The 17534-nt window shown below is 39.0% G+C and overlaps 1 long non-coding RNA gene across 2 annotated transcripts; it reads left to right on the top strand.

Moving 5' to 3' along the window:
* Nucleotides 1–1039: 1039 nt before the first annotated feature.
* LOC308695365 lies at nt 1040–5401 on the top strand. Of its 2 annotated transcripts, XR_014030698.1 has the most exons (3): nt 1045–1079; nt 1158–1227; nt 1313–5401. It is a non-coding gene; the product is annotated as an uncharacterized lncRNA (long non-coding RNA). The 2 variants fall into 2 exon arrangements; XR_014030697.1 differs by having other exon boundaries at nt 1040–1079; nt 1158–5401.
* Nucleotides 5402–17534: the final 12133 nt, after the last annotated feature.

Genomic DNA, 17534 nt, shown 5'->3' with positions numbered 1-17534 from the left:
GAGGTACTTAAAGAGTTGGAAAAGTGAAAAGGTACAGCATCGTTTTCCGTTTGTTTTTCCTCTTTTCTGGTGGATGGTCCAGGCACTTCAATGATTTTCAGGTCTACAGGAGGATTTTTATTCTTGGTCAAACTTGTATTTCAGCTTACCGAGATCCCTGCAAAGTACAAAATTTACTGTTAGTAATGTTATTAAAGTGATAGTTGTGAAATTTAAATAATTTCCTCAGCCTTGTGACGTTCCAAACCTGTTTGACTTTCTGTCTGTGGAACCCAAAAGCAGATCTCAGGCATAATGCAACCCCAGTCACCATTCAGTTTCACTACATGAAACACAAGAAGAAAACAAATGTGTAAATCATTCATGAAACCATTCTTATGTACACTTGTCTAGTTCAGTTCAATGCAACAATTTATGTAAAAATGGTTAAGCTCCAAAAATGTCCCAGAAAAGATCCTAAAAATAATCAATGAGTTCACAACTCATGTGTTATGGGTTGTGTTGCAAGTCTTCTGAAGCCTAATTGCTTTTTCCTATTTATTTATTTATTTATTTTTTGCCGAAAAAGACTAAACTTGAAGTTATAATTCAGAGTTAAAATGTCTATAGCATTTTTTGTGAATCAAACCTGTGATATTATTTTTCTGAGTAACATGAATGAGATTTGAGATCATGAGAAAAGATTTTCAGAGAGTAACTGATTAAAAAACACAAGTACACAGTCAAACAATACAATTTCACACAGAGAAAGTTCATAGTAATAAAGTACAGCATGTGGTGCAGGTAACTTACTGTAATTCAATGTTGCCACTGAAATGTTCAGATTATTTTAGAAATGTAATGGTTGTTCTGGGGAAACAAAAGAACAAAGATGATTATTCACAACATAATATTTATTGACCAGTAAATGGCTTTAAAATGGTATTTGAGAGAATGAGGGTGTAACCGGATGAATGAGGTGATGGACATTAGTGAGCACCTATCAGCAGGTAATCCACCCTATTTAAGAGCTGGTTGGCTGTAGCCCGGGATGCGTCACGTTCGACTCCGCCTCCTTCCAGTGTTTACAGTGGCTGTAGGTATGTGTGTTAGCATATAGCAACTTCTGTTTTTAGTTTGTTTGTATGTAGGGGACTAATTATTAGTGTTGTGTTTAGCTTGTCTGTCTTCTCCGGTTTTCCTTCGGTTTGTCGCAGTGGTTGCATTTGCTGGCTGCTCGCCTTTCAGGTAGGTGTGAACTGTTGATGGAAAGCGTATTGTTTGTCTTTATTTGGGGGTTTAGGATCGGCTGATTGTGTTGAGTTATGTGCAGTGTCCCTGTAGTCTATCTGAACAGCGGATTGCATGATTTGAGTACCCGTGCCTGTGAAAGGACAAGTACATTGTGCGAATGCATCGTCTACTTCCGGTAAGTGTTATTGCGCATGTAGTTACGAGCTGAAAGTTTAGCCATTGAGGCATAAATCTTAGTGTTTCTTTGTATTTGGCTTAGGATTTTCCCTCTCGTCCGGCAATCTTGTTCTTCCTGCTGGTGCTATAAAAAGCTATTACAGCCCCGTCGATTCCTTGCTGCCAGATTAAGAGCGCATCGTATTTTCCTGCTCCACTGTCGCTACCGTGTGCAATACAAACTTTTTGCCATCTGTGAGAAGATCGTCACCCCACTGATGAGGGGGACCGTTGCTGTCTGGTTTTATTTATTATTTGTTGATTTAATGTTTCTTTTATTGAACTTTTGAGGTTAACATTTGGTGTCAAAAATGGAACACCAAACTATCTGCTTGTGAGCTCATTGCGTGAATTGAGTTTATTTATTTATTTATTTATTTATGGTCTGTGTTTACGCCTTTGTATGTTATTCGTGATTGTCTATTAATGGTGATATTATCTGCTCATGACCGTACCCTAAACATCATCCAACTGGGCTTTAGTGCAGTTGGTATGTTGAAGTTTGGTTATTAATTTTTTTTTTGTGTGATTTTCGTTTCAGGTGCTGAGGTTCCACGGGTGGAGGATCTCTTGTGGTGGTGGTGCTTTCTTCGAATGTTTGCCGTGACACTTTTTTGAAGTCTTTGCTGTGTGTGAGTGTGCTTTTGGCAAATTAAGTTTAGTGATCCCTCCTCCCGTGGTTTGCCTCAGCCCTGTTAGTCTGTGTCTTTTTCTATGGTGTCTGTGTAACCAGTGTATGGAAAGTGTGTGTAATTATTCAAATGTGTTTTTGTTTACTTGAATGTGTTTGTAACTCAAAACCGTGTCAGTATAGCTCCAGGTTGCCTTTTTAACGTGACTACCCTGCTGCTTTAAATTAAACTTTGTATAAATAAAATTTTTGTATATTTTCATATCCACGTCTCTGCCTACCTTTTATTAGAGAATCGAACCTGAGTGACCTAGTAATAGTAACTTGAGTGTTGTCCATATTTCCCGGGGCGAAATTCCCCGGGTGGCGTAGTCGAAATTCTTTCTACCTGTAATACCGCTCTTTTGCCACATTTGGCGTATAGTCGGCAGGATCTCTATTGTGTAGTGCAAAGACGTGGGTATTATTTTGTTGGTTTAGTGTTTTTGGGTATTTTGTTTGTTTTCTTTTTTTGCAGAAACCAGACAGCAGCAGTTTCTTTCAGGAGTGTGTGACAAGTAGACCTGTGAGTTTTTGTATTGGTAAGTGATCTTTCCTGATTTGTAATCATGGACGATGAACTTTTCCAGGCCTTACAATATTGCTGTCACATTGACTCTCAGCTAGTCTCGGATCAGTTGGGGCGAGTTGAGGTGCGTGGAAGTCGAACGTGTCGCATCCGGGCGGCACAAGGAAATTGGTTGCCGTCATGGCAGAGAACTTGTGTTTCACTCGTTTCTCAGTGTGTGTAGCCGTCATGGCAGAGAACTTGTGTATCACTCGTTTCTCAGTGTGTTTAGCCGTCATGGCAGAGAACTTGTGTTTCATTCGTTTCTCAGTGTGTGTGTGTAGCCGTCATGGCAGAGAACTTGTGTATCACTCGTTTCTCAGTGTGTGTAGCCGTCATGGCAGAGAACTTGTGTTTCACTCGTTTCTCAGTGTGTGTGTAGCCGTCATGGCAGAGAACTTGTGTTTCTCTCGTTTTTAGTGTGTGTAGCCGTCATGGCAGAGAACTTGTGTTTCTCTCGTTTTTAGTGTGTGTAGCCGTCATGGCAGAGAACTTGTGTTTCACTCGTTTCTCAGTGTGTGTAGCCGTCATGGCAGAGAACTTGTGCTTTACTCGTTTCTCGGTGTGTGTAGCCGTCATGGCAGAGAACTTGTGTTTCACTCGTTTCTCAGTGTGTGTAGCCGTCATGGCAGAGAACTTGTGTTTCACTCGTTTCTCGGTGTGTGTGTAGCCGTCATGGCAGAGAACTTGTGTTTCATTCGTTTCTCAGTGTGTGTGTGTAGCCGTCATGGCAGAGAACTTGTGTATCACTCGTTTCTCAGTGTGTGTAGCCGTCATGGCAGAGAACTTGTGTTTCATTCGTTTCTCAGTGTGTGTGTGTAGCCGTCATGGCAGAGAACTTGTGTATCACTCGTTTCTCAGTGTGTGTAGCCGTCATGGCAGAGAACTTGTGTTTCACTCGTTTCTCAGTGTGTGTGTAGCCGTCATGGCAGAGAACTTGTGTTTCTCTCGTTTTTAGTGTGTGTAGCCGTCATGGCAGAGAACTTGTGTTTCTCTCGTTTTTAGTGTGTGTAGCCGTCATGGCAGAGAACTTGTGTTTCACTCGTTTCTCAGTGTGTGTAGCCGTCATGGCAGAGAACTTGTGCTTTACTCGTTTCTCGGTGTGTGTAGCCGTCATGGCAGAGAACTTGTGTTTCACTCGTTTCTCAGTGTGTGTAGCCGTCATGGCAGAGAACTTGTGTTTCACTCGTTTCTCGGTGTGTGTGTAGCCGTCATGGCAGAGAACTTGTGTTTCACTCGTTTCCCGGTGTGTAGCCGTCATGGGCTAGTGGTCTATCGTCGGGGCGACGATACAAAAGGTGGGGATGGATTGTAACCGGATGAATGAGGTGATGGACATTAGTGAGCACCTATCAGCAGGTAATCCACCCTATTTAAGAGCTGGTTGGCTGTAGCCCGGGATGCGTCACGTTCGACTCCGCCTCCTTCCAGTGTTTACAGTGGCTGTAGGTATGTGTGTTAGCATATAGCAACTTCTGTTTTTAGTTTGTTTGTATGTAGGGGACTAATTATTAGTGTTGTGTTTAGCTTGTCTGTCTTCTCCGGTTTTCCTTCGGTTTGTCGCAGTGGTTGCATTTGCTGGCTGCTCGCCTTTCAGGTAGGTGTGAACTGTTGATGGAAAGCGTATTGTTTGTCTTTATTTGGGGGTTTAGGATCGGCTGATTGTGTTGAGTTATGTGCAGTGTCCCTGTAGTCTATCTGAACAGCGGATTGCATGATTTGAGTACCCGTGCCTGTGAAAGGACAAGTACATTGTGCGAATGCATCGTCTACTTCCGGTAAGTGTTATTGCGCATGTAGTTACGAGCTGAAAGTTTAGCCATTGAGGCATAAATCTTAGTGTTTCTTTGTATTTGGCTTAGGATTTTCCCTCTCGTCCGGCAATCTTGTTCTTCCTGCTGGTGCTATAAAAAGCTATTACAGCCCCGTCGATTCCTTGCTGCCAGATTAAGAGCGCATCGTATTTTCCTGCTCCACTGTCGCTACCGTGTGCAATACAAACTTTTTGCCATCTGTGAGAAGATCGTCACCCCACTGATGAGGGGGACCGTTGCTGTCTGGTTTTATTTATTATTTGTTGATTTAATGTTTCTTTTATTGAACTTTTGAGGTTAACATTTGGTGTCAAAAATGGAACACCAAACTATCTGCTTGTGAGCTCATTGCGTGAATTGAGTTTATTTATTTATTTATTTATTTATGGTCTGTGTTTACGCCTTTGTATGTTATTCGTGATTGTCTATTAATGGTGATATTATCTGCTCATGACCGTACCCTAAACATCATCCAACTGGGCTTTAGTGCAGTTGGTATGTTGAAGTTTGGTTATTAATTTTTTTTTTGTGTGATTTTCGTTTCAGGTGCTGAGGTTCCACGGGTGGAGGATCTCTTGTGGTGGTGGTGCTTTCTTCGAATGTTTGCCGTGACACTTTTTTGAAGTCTTTGCTGTGTGTGAGTGTGCTTTTGGCAAATTAAGTTTAGTGATCCCTCCTCCCGTGGTTTGCCTCAGCCCTGTTAGTCTGTGTCTTTTTCTATGGTGTCTGTGTAACCAGTGTATGGAAAGTGTGTGTAATTATTCAAATGTGTTTTTGTTTACTTGAATGTGTTTGTAACTCAAAACCGTGTCAGTATAGCTCCAGGTTGCCTTTTTAACGTGACTACCCTGCTGCTTTAAATTAAACTTTGTATAAATAAAATTTTTGTATATTTTCATATCCACGTCTCTGCCTACCTTTTATTAGAGAATCGAACCTGAGTGACCTAGTAATAGTAACTTGAGTGTTGTCCATATTTCCCGGGGCGAAATTCCCCGGGTGGCGTAGTCGAAATTCTTTCTACCTGTAATACCGCTCTTTTGCCACAAGGGCACTGTAGTAAAGTTAGGCTAAACAAAAACAGACCAAACTATAACCTGTTTTTGTTATTCATAACAAACGCCAAGAATCAGAGAATTTTCTAAATTAGTTAGGCTATATCAGCAATTTGAAGACACAGTTGTACAAAATATGTTGAATTGAATGACTAAATCAATCTAAGACAATAAGTCAATCATTTCCATTTGTTCATTAGATCAACGTAGTTAGCATCGCGGCTAAAACCTTCATACCAGATACTGTGCAATAAACGAGTGGTGAACACTGTAAAAACGTAGTAATGTATAATAAATTTAGTTTATATATATGTGTGTTTAAATATATAGTGAGTAGACTCTGTATTTATATTTATTTGGCGAGTTTACAAACCTCGTAATGGAGAGCCGAATAAACGGCGGAAGCTTTGATGAGAGGAGCCGTTACTTTCCTGATGACGATCAGCTGAGCTTTGTTGCGCGCGAGCAGCGCGAGGATCACTGAAGCGACGACAGCAGAGGAATAGCAGCAGTTTCGTGACTGAATAAACACTTTTCTCCTCCTGCTTCTTCTTCTTCATATAATATTATTATTATTTAGTGTTGTTGTTTAAGGTTTAAATGACTTAATAAAATAGGCCTATACTAAATATATGTAAGCTACCCAAGTGAAAAAGACTATAGTTACTGTTAAATGTATTAAAAATGCATTAAAGTATATTTGATTTGTAGGTCTACTAAAAACACACTCAAGTACATTTTTAATACATTTAATAGTACATCTTTTTCACCTGGGTATGTATACTGAATCAAACTTGCCTATAATAATAATAATAATAATAAAAATGCATTAAAGTAGGCTATATTTGTATTGTAGGTCTACTAAAAACACACTCAAGTACATTTTTAATACATTTAATAGTACGTCTTTTTCACCTGGGTATGTATACTGAATCAAACTTAAGTAGCCTATAATAATAATAATAATAGGATAATAATAATAATAATAATAGAATAATAATCTAATTCGGGCCTCACTGAACCATTGGGTTCCTCCAGATGCTGGCTTTAACATTAGAGATCTTCCAGGAACCACTTAAATGTTAAAAGATCTTCCAATAACCCTTTTATCGCATTTAAGTTCCTCTATTTTCACCCTAAAGCACTTCGAGGTCTCATGGTAATGAAAAGGTGACTCCAGAACCTCTGAAGTAAATACAAAGTGCTTAAAGGATCCCATAAGTTCCAGCAAGAACCTCAAAGATTGTCAATGCTCCTCCAGTAACCCTACTATAGGAAAAAGAGCTTTGAGGCACCAAAATTACATTTTGAAGTTCCTTGAGTATCCGACAGGATACTTGAGGCTCCTTTAGTTTTTACAGTGTACTGTACATGTGTGAATTTGCATTGCATTCAGCATGAGGTTTATTCATTTCACTTTTGATGTAAAAGGGCCTTTACATTTGCCAAAAATTTTACTTTTTTAGTTATTAAAAAACAACCAAGCCCAGCCCAGGTGAGAAAAAGCAACGCAGAAGTAATCTTTCCATAAAAGTAACTAAGTAACGCAATTAGTTACTTTTAGGAAGTAATGCATTACTTTTAAAAATACTTTCTCCAACACTATAGTGTGAGTTTATACACTTGCAGCAGGGCAGCCATCGACTTCCAGTAAGTTGATTCTACTTTTGTATGTTTTTGTGCACTGAGTGAAATCTTCCTCAAACATGAACATCACATCAGCAGCTTTATGAGAGTCTGAGCATTCTGGGAAAACAAAATGCTCTTAGTGAGGTATTTAAATATGCGGACAGAATAAACCGTTCTTAAAAGAAGCAATTTTTTGTCTGTGTGTTGTCATTATTCTCAGAAGTAATTATTTTATTATTGTTAACAGAATCAGCAATGTTGTAGTGGAGACACTCAATCAGCGACAACACCAATCATGTATCCACACAGTTTGATCATCATTCATTAAGGCATGTGGCTCATCCAGCTCGCTGTCGTAAATGACTAATCACGAGTAGATGGATGAGGAAAGGAGACTGCTATTTTCAGCAAATCACAAGACTGGGTGGCTTCTGAAAAAAAAGAAAAGAAAAGAAAGGAGACATTTAGAACCTTATAAGGTTACAGAAATCTCCTGAGCTTTGGATCATTTGTGGTATTAATTAATGATTTTTTTCCTTTTCATGTTAATGCTAACTGTCACTAATTAATGGGTGGCTGTTTCCTTCCCTAATGAGAGTCTGGTGAAGTGATGCGGCCCCCCTGATAAAAAACAGTGAGGCATTTTTTACTTGATAATACTGGTATATACTCATTTTTAAAACATGAGGTGATTTTTGGCCTTAAATTAGATACTGCCGTTTCTTTAAAATATAGCTTTAATTAATTTTTACTTTTAGGAATGCATTTAATATTCAGACCAAATGTACCCCACAGCGCTCATAATTTGGTCAGAAAATCTTCTAATTGTTGAATAAGAATGGCCTTGCAGATTCTTCTGTGGTTTGAGCTAAACCATTATTGGAATGACAACATTTGCACCTCTCAGCAATGGCAGCATCTGTTTAATCTCTGATGGTTTGAGTCCTCTGAATTGGTCGGAGTTAATTGCAGTTTCACACTGAGGCAGAGTGGCTTCTTGTTGAATATCTAAGTGGGTCATTGTGTGTTTTGTTTTGTGGGGAGCACTACATCACTCGATGGGGTATGTGTCTGTGATAGCCACGGGGTCCCCTACAGATGATTTATGCGGATAATACTGTTGCTTGTAATAATAATAACAATGTTTTATTGGAATAAGAAATGAAAGTGGGTCAGCACTAACCGACTGATTCAGTGTCAAACCCAGGCATGCCTTCAGAGGCCAGACGCATAAAGACTCATCCATCAATAACATCCACCTAAATATAGCTACTGAAATATAGCATCCTGTTCCTCTGCCCAAGAATGATGGAAGAAATATGGCTTTTGCCTGCAACTGAGGTATTATTCATGAAGTCATACTTTGATTATATAACTCATTTTATAAAACCATTGGTTTCTGCCTTTGAATTTCCTAGAGTGCTGATACGCAGTCCAACAGCACTGGGACTTTTCAATGTTTGTATCACTCCACTTTCTATGTTTGCATGCTTCATACATGCTGTTAATCTGTACATTAGTGGTGGGATTTTTCCCATTCACCATTTTTTGGAATCATTCACTGAACCGATTCATTAAAAACACTTAAAGAAGCGTAGCTGTGTCTTAAATGACATACTATACACTATGCGCCATACGCTGATAATAATAATAAAACAATTATGTAAATACTGACAATATAAACCAACAATATGTACTCTGCTGTCTAATAGGCCTTTCACACAGGACGCGGTATGCGCGGGGCTTACCGCTGGGTTCAGCGTTGCCCTTCAGATACAACGCGATTTGCGCTGCGCTATGACGTAGGCGGAGTTTTAAAAACTTATATGGGGACACATATTAAAAAACTGTTTACACACATTGCCTACCTACAAGTTACCTGACTGTTAAAACACAACTATTTTTAATGTAAATCTGTCTGTCTATGAGACGATCATCCATTTTGATTTCCGTGCTTGTTTGGATCCCCTGATTCTTTTGGCCGCGCTGGTAATCGTCACAGAGCGCAGCGGCAAAAGTTGAACTATTTTGAACTTTGACCGCGGCGTGCGCGTGAGCACGCCAATGATGCGCACCGCTGCGCTTGCGCTTTGATCGACGCAGCAACAAAACGTCCTTCCGCGGTGCAAGCCATTGAGATGAATGGGTTTTATAGCGCAGCGCCGCGCATACCGCGTCCTGTGTGAAAGGCCCATTACGTATGTTTACTTTCAGTGCACTTCTTGTTGTTGGAATTTTCAGTGTGAACAACACACTACTCACACTATTTATACTAAAACGCACCTAGTGACTTTATGAGTGAGTATTTGAATCATTCACTCAACCCCATTCGTGACTCATCCATTCAGAAGCACCTGGCGCAGCAGTCCTGCTTTGAATAATAATATTTTTTCCGATTTGATTTTCTTTAAAGCCATTTTAATGGACAAAAGTGCAAATAGACAGCCTAAAAGGAAGGTCAATCAATATTCTCCTACTTTTATTGAACTGTTGTATACAAGCTGTTGCTTTGAATGCCAGATTAAATTGCATTGTGATTAAAACCCTATTCAGGCAGGGCTGCTTTTCACAGAAACTTCTTAGATTAATACATGTCTAGATTTATCAGCTCATTTATTTTCAATAGGCACTTCTATAAACTCATGCGAAAATAAGTTTATTTATAATACAATTATATCAAAAGCTAATTTATTAAAAAGGACACACAAGTCATACATGATGCACACAAGCACAGTACATAACCTTCTGTTACAACTACATCTAAAAACAGTAAGTACACTCCCACCTCTGTAATAAATACTGAGATGTTAGTTCCATCTGAATCGGTATCTAAACTCACAAACATTGGGTGATAAGAATAAGTAAAACTAGTTGGGAAAACTAGTCCCATCCGAATACTACTTAACTCTTAATGCGTCATTAGATAATACTTAATTGTAGGCATGTCTGTTGAATAATTTCTAAATGAATCGGTATCAAATCTCAGTGTCAAGAAGGACAAATTTGATCTTGGTATTGTTTGATATTCAGTCACTCCAGATATTTTGGACATATGTTCAATTCCCATTGCATCATGGGTTCTCATAGACTAAAGAGTAGGCTATCTGCATAGAGTCATTAATAATGGACAAGCTACATTAAATTTGTATTCCCTAGATGTTCATTTTTTCTCTTATGAAGGTCAAAGTAGACATGATGCTCCATTTGACAACTAGTGCAAGACATTCATCTGTCTACAAAAGCCTGCCTGTGTGTGAATGCAGGCATGTGCGCATCGCTTCTGTTAGAAGTAGGATAGCTCGCAGGAGAGCAGCAGGAAGAGACTGGGAGTAAAAGGTTATGACAGACTCGTGAGGATGAAAGGGTCTAACCCTGTTAACAGCCCTACCTAAAGCCTCTAAATAAATGGAGTGAAAACTAGGTGACTAACTCAAGGAGGAGAGCTTCTCTCTCTTTGCACCAGACCAGACAAGTGCAGACAGATGTATCACCAAACCCTCTCGTTTCATTAAACTGTCATCCCTCTGGCACAGCCCATCAGCTTCTTTGGATTAATTGTCTTAAGTTGTTGTCACCGTGAACTGACTAATCTGAGTCATGCATGTGTTATGCTGATAATGAGTGCTTATAAACAGAACCTAGCTGTGGGAAGTGGGAAGAACTAAGCTTGCGTAGGTCCTCTGGGCAGTTGGGCTGCATCGCTCATGAGATCAACAATGGATATATGAATGAAGCTAAATAATCAAGGTCAACAGACTCAGAGCACTGAGCACAGAGTGTGAAAAACCAATTTCATGAGGCCCTGATAGGAAGCTCAATTTAATATGGCGCACATGCCTATTGTGTAATAGTCTTAAGCCATCTATCACACTATGAACGTACTGTTTTGAATACAGCAACACATGTAAAGCTTGTCAATCCCAGCTCTCTGTCTATCCATCTATTTGAAGCCTACGGTACTGCGGTAACTTGCAAATGGTAAATGGCTCTCTCTTGACATTGTGGTCACGAAATGGTTGTGCTGAAATTGAGTAGGGCCTTTGCAACTCAACGGCAACATCAAAAAAGACAAGTGGAACCTCCAGGGAAAGGATGGTGGTAGGCTAGAGGTATTACTGACATCGCTCACCTTCCTTTGGTTCGACTTGATATTCAGTGCAAAATATTATGCACACAACATTTTATTACAAGCTTTAAGGGCATGATCTTTTTTTTTTTTTTTTTTTCATTACCACATAATACATGATGTACCATAAAGGCGGAAAAGCACCATAAGGCTTTTTTGATTTCCATCAGTGTTTGGGGCAGGCTTACACAAGTCTGTGTTTAGATGTGTGTGTTGTACTGCACTCTTTTGTAGCTATTGTAAACACGCTTGGGGGGAAAACTAACAAAAGAAAAAGAGAGGAGATCTGGCTCAGAACTGCCTTTTTATAAAACATGAAATTGTTTGTGTTGCAGTGGCTCTGCTCCTCTGTGATACACATTTGGTGTACTTTAATAAAATAGAACACTCAAAGACACTTGTAATAGCAGCGGGCTGGTCATGGTATTTCAAGTAAATAATATTGTACTTTATTGTATATATTTTCTCTCTTTTTGTTTTTTTGAATGTGTCTTTTTGAATGTGTCAGAGCTCTTGTAGGTTGCATGAACCAGTGCATGATCAATCATAAATGTATGTAACTGTTTATCAGATGACAGAGTAGAAGTCTCCAATGAAAAATTAGATTTGAATAACTAATATCTATAACTAAAGCCGTAAAGAGGGAAACATCATGAGATGTCTGGGCAATCATTTCTATTTCATTTTTATTGCTTATAACTAAGACCACACCAATTTGTTATTTTTCTTCTTGTTCTTCCTGTTATTATAACAGGGGTGGGGGAGGGGTATCCCAGAAAGCTGGTTATGTGGCATGCTCAGGTATGTTATATATTTATATAATTCTCATCTCACACATTGTTGATCTGCATTTTGTGCTGGTCAGACAGAGTTTTTTCAAAGTCGTAGTCACACAAACGCGGTTGTTCGCTCGACCGAAGGTGCATGGCGGCAGGCAGAAAAAACTAAAGCTTAACACTAGTCAGCTTTTGTTGTCCTTGTCAGATAAAAGCAGTGATTGAATAACCTAAAACCCACATTATGAAGTGCAGTTTTGTTTTGTTGGGCGTCTTGTTAGATAAATCAAGAACCGAATAACCACAAACCCACATTTATGAAACAAATGCTTGTTTTGTTAGGCCAACCACGAAATCCAGATCTTTGTGTATATCATTACTAAAGGTGACACTTGCTGTGGCAGAGCAAATATAGTTGAGCCTCCCTCAGGTGTAGGTGTATGTTGACCATGTCTGAGATCCTGTCCTGCTGTTTTCACAGCTAGCTCTAAAATCTATTAATTTAATTTTGTGGTGCAGCCTACACTCCTGTCAGGAGAAATATAATTAACAGGGTTTTGTTGCTGGTGTCTGAAACCATCTCTCTTACAGTCTAACTCACACATTTATATAATAAGCAGCCTCCTACATGACAGCTTGTGGTTGTGAATTATGACCATAAACAGCAGCCCTGTGGTTAAACTTCCTCACTGATATAATGAATATACTCACAGAAACATGATAGCGTGTGGTCTTGAATTAAAGTGCTTGTTTCAGTCCAAAATCTGGTGTGAATAAACAAACTGGACAGGCTTTGTTCAGAGGTGTAATCAGGAACACAGCATTATGGGATTGTTTTATGTGCTTGAACTGTGTTGATTTTTGTGTGCCATAATTGCTGTTACTGGTGAGCTGTAAGAAGTGCCCTGAAATATCAACACTTTCAACACTTGTATTTCTCTATTGACTCCACCCACATATTTTCAGACACAAAGCTTTTGTTTTAGCCTGAGAGCTAATGAAGCTGGCTCATATATTTTTAGCATTTTATAATGTTAATCAAGGTTTCTTGCAACCAAAACAGTCTTGATTTAGTTTTATATGACCATTTTTCACCTTCTCCCCGACCCTTTACCCCCGTTCACGCCTCCAGCGACTTGGCTGACAATGTGACCTGAACTCATTCATTTTCAATGAGAGTTGGCAACATGACAAAGCTGAGAAAAGTGTAATTTTTTTGACTCCTGTTATTGTTTTTATAGTGCTTTGTTTTTAGAGCTTGACAGCCTTTGTTCACCATGAACTGTTGTTTTGTGGAAAAACATCTATGTGATGAATATAAAAAAAAAAAAAAAAAAAAAAAAATTCTCTGAAAAATAACATGCATTTGGAATGAGAGGGTGAGTAAATAGTGAGAGAATTTGCATTTTTGCATGATCCATCTCAGCTTGAAAAATAGTTCCTTAATGAACAATAGTATATTCCTCATTATTTCACCATAATTAAGCTTCTGAACACCAAATGTAACTAATGTGTAAATGTGGGTGGTTCTGCTGATGTATTCATAATGTTTTCAGTTTTGAAGCTTAGGATATGTTTACACGACAACGGTGTACTAAAAATAGATGACAACGTTTTCAAAACTATCCCCGTTTACACGGATCTGTGAAAATGACTAAAAAGGCTGTATTATGCATGCCAGGCCAGTAGCTGGCGATGTAACTTTGTTAAAGGATAACTGTTGCCAAAATGCAACCTAGGGTCTTTTTGTTAATCTGCCCGAGGCTTTCGTTTAAAAGCATAATTAGAATGGAAACGCCACTTTTAAGTTTGACCGTATTTTCGTTTTCGGTCAAATTGCCTTTTGAATGGGAGTGCTGGGGTCACTACTATGATAACATCAAAAATCAAAATTTTTAAAACACTAAGAAGGTTCGACACAACATGAAACTTTGCTCGAAGTATCACCAGGGGCTCTACACATGAACTCGAGCATTGAGAACGTTGTTTGTGTACACAGAGTTTACTAAAAAGAAAGATTTTGAACAACTCACTTTACTGTAGCTGTGTCCGCCGGCATTTTGTCAGTAAAAAATAGTCGATCTCTGAATGTGAAGGAACTGACTCTGAATTTTAGTATTGCTTCTTATTTGAGCATCCCTTCTCAAGTACAAGGTCAATATTGATTTTCACTAATGACAAAACAACAAATTTTCTGTGAATTTATATGGAACTAAGCTTTAGGAGCTTTCCATCTTTACTTTCCACCTGTTACGTTGCATTCGGAGATGTCAAAATGCCGGCGGACACAGCTACAGTGAGTTGTTCAAAATCTTTCTTTTTAGTAAACTCTGTGTACACAAACAATATTCTCAATGCTCGATTTCATGTGTAGAGCCCCTGGTGATACTTTGAGCAAAGTTTCATGTTGTGAACACATAATATGCATGCTTGAACATGTAATTTGCATGCGCATGACATCACTGTTTTCACAAATTCCCGTTTTTGTTGTTTTGTTCAAAAGCTTGCATTTTCAGGCCCCAAAGAAGCTGTTGTTGTGTATGAACGGCCAAAACGCATAAAAAGGTTTCAGTTTTCAGTTGAAAATGGTGTCGTATAAACTTAAAACTCTTTATTTGTATTACATTTTTTTATGTGCAAGCAGTTTTTGAATTCCAAAAGACAATGTTTGCATTATAGATCAAGCTAAAAATTATAATATGACACCTTTAAACACTCAAGCTCAGATTTTCAAGAAACGACTGAAGACGCATCTTCAAGGCAACACTTGATCCATTAATACTAACACTTTATGTTTTATCTTCTATTCTATATCTATATAAAAAAAAAAGTACATGTACTGCGTCAGATTACACTGGGAAGGGTCATAGCACTTGTTTATTGTTAGTTTAACTGCTTCTATTGTTCTCATTTGTAAGTCGCTTTGGATAAAAGCGTCTGCTAAATGAATAAATGTAAATATACTTTAGCAAAGTCTAAAACAGCAATTATACACCTCCAGGAAGCCATTTCAAAATCAAACCTGCTCATCAGGACATCAACAACTTTTTCCTATAAACTGCATCCAGATACACATCCGGATTTTTTACCAGCTGGTGCGATAACACTGTGCAGACATCTAGCACTGCTTGTCACATCACATATACATATGCATAGATTACAGGTGAAAAAGACAGCTTTGATATGATAACGAGTGTGCGCCACTGTAAGTGTCCCTTGTGTGAGTCACACAGTATCGTTCATGTCAGTGCATTACATATTATGTTCATTTCCATTTCCACTTTAATTTGAGTTTCTCTTTGTATCTAGGAAATTCAATCCAAATTTTGGGAGACAGCCATCATGTTGGTAATTATGCTGAAGTCTGGACGTAATTAATTTTATTGGACCAGTTAATCGATTCCTGATGAAAAGGGAGATTAAACTGATAGCTCTCCTCTCCAGTCATCGGGGCTCCTCCCTCCCTGATTCGGGCACGCATACGCGCTTTGGCTAAGCCATTACTTCTAAATGAATCTGTAGCGTGTCGCTGGCTGTGAGCCAGGGCAGATAATGCTAAGACTGTCTCACTCCCAGCAGTCACGGCTTGATCTTTCGGAGAGCGACCCATTCGCGTGGTGAATTCCTCATGCACAATGTCTAAACAGGTGGGGTACATCTATTAATCAGGTGCAGGCATCAGTGTGCATTGCTCATAGTTTAATGCAGGTCATAATTTAGTTACTGGGTGAACCAGTGTCATCTTTCACAAGCTGTACGGTGAAGCAATATTGTGCTCCATTCGGTCTTTTCACATTGACTATGTGAACTAATTGGCAAAAGCGGCAATAATAAGGCCCCTAATGCGATAACATACAAATTAAACTTATCGCTCTGAATGATGAAGCACAAAGAGTCGCAAGGGAGCGAGCTAAATCAATTTAGAAAGAGTAGCGTGTTTGTGAAAAGGGAAGAAAATGACAAGGGAGATCACGGCGGCTACTGTTGGGGAAGTGCAGATCCTGTGCGAATGTGAATAAATCCGGCAGCTTGGTTTAATGATGAGAGACAGCATTCCGAGTGCCTTCTGGCAGTTTTGTATTACCTGCTAAAATGAGCTGACATTTGCATTTGAAAATCCTCCCTCCTGAAAAGATACAATTAATTCTCAACACCTAATGGTATTTGCTTGGCAAATCTGCGGTACGTCACGCTCAAATTTAAGCCCTCTGTTGAGTATCTTGGCAGTAGATTTGCTCTGAACATGCAAGTTTCCTGTCCAATCTTCCAAATGGAGCTCCTCGCAGACCTTTGTCTGAGGCAGTACACAAAATTTGATATTCCATGTTTGTCATTCTCATTGGAGGACTTTATGTATTAGTTCTTTTGTCAGGCTGTTCTCCAGGCACACAGAAGGTGATTCTTGGCCAGATTTAGCAGCATAGAAAAATGATGAAATGGCTGTGACATGTCAAGATGTTTCACTATTCTTGTAAACATCTGCTATCAGGCAATACAATACCTGGCACGCAGCCTGGTTGTTTTCAGGGTTACGAAAATGGAGACAGCAGTTCACCATCAGACCATGTTGAAATGCCATTAAACTTTTATTTATCTAATACGTTCAGTTGCTCAGTAATATTAGAGTGAATGGAAATTTGCATTTAGTAAAGCCTGCACCGATTGTTCTGCAGTCTTTGTTGGATGAAAGAAAATGAAGAGACTTTCAGAGACGATGTCTTAATCATTATGTGGCGTGTAACACGAGGGCAGTAAGAGGGGTTTCTCAAAGAATTAGAATTAACAAGATGATACCATTTGCACACCGACTACGCCACTCTGGGAAATTTGCCCAAAGAATTAGAATAAGCCCCAACTAAAGGCATACACAGGTTCGTATCACCAAATAGAGTCAGAGGCATAGGTCATCATACAAAAATATATTTTATTAACAATTTTTTAAAAAAGAGCATAAAGGATATAAGGCACTGTTCAAATTTGGGCAACCCTTATAGGGTTAGGACCCGGTCAAGGCAGGAACGAAAAGCGCAGAGGCAGAGGGTCGTAGCAAGCCACCCGCAGATGCAGGACCACTGCAATTCACTGTGCGCACACACTCACACACGCACTCACACAGGTGTAAATACCAAACACTGCACACTGTGAGGAAGATACCATCACCCAATAGGAATCCTCTGCCCCTGGTGCTCAGGCCCTGACAACACACAAGAGATACAATAAATAAATCAAATATGAAAAATAATAGAATATGAAAATAAACAAATATGAAAAATAAACCAATATGAATGTGATCAGCTATGAAAATAAATCGAATATGGAAAATAACCTTGATGGCTGGGAAGATTATTAATGCCCAAAAGAGACCAGATATAATAAATAAACAATTGGCTAAACCTCAATGTCAATGGCGGCCAAATATACAAAGATATCAATAAAGGAACAAAACT

The sequence above is a fragment of the Scardinius erythrophthalmus genome, assembly GCF_964197995.2.
Source record: "Scardinius erythrophthalmus genome assembly, chromosome: 9".
Lineage (NCBI taxonomy): Eukaryota > Metazoa > Chordata > Actinopteri > Cypriniformes > Leuciscidae > Scardinius > Scardinius erythrophthalmus.
This window is presented reverse-complemented; position numbering and strand designations above follow the sequence as displayed.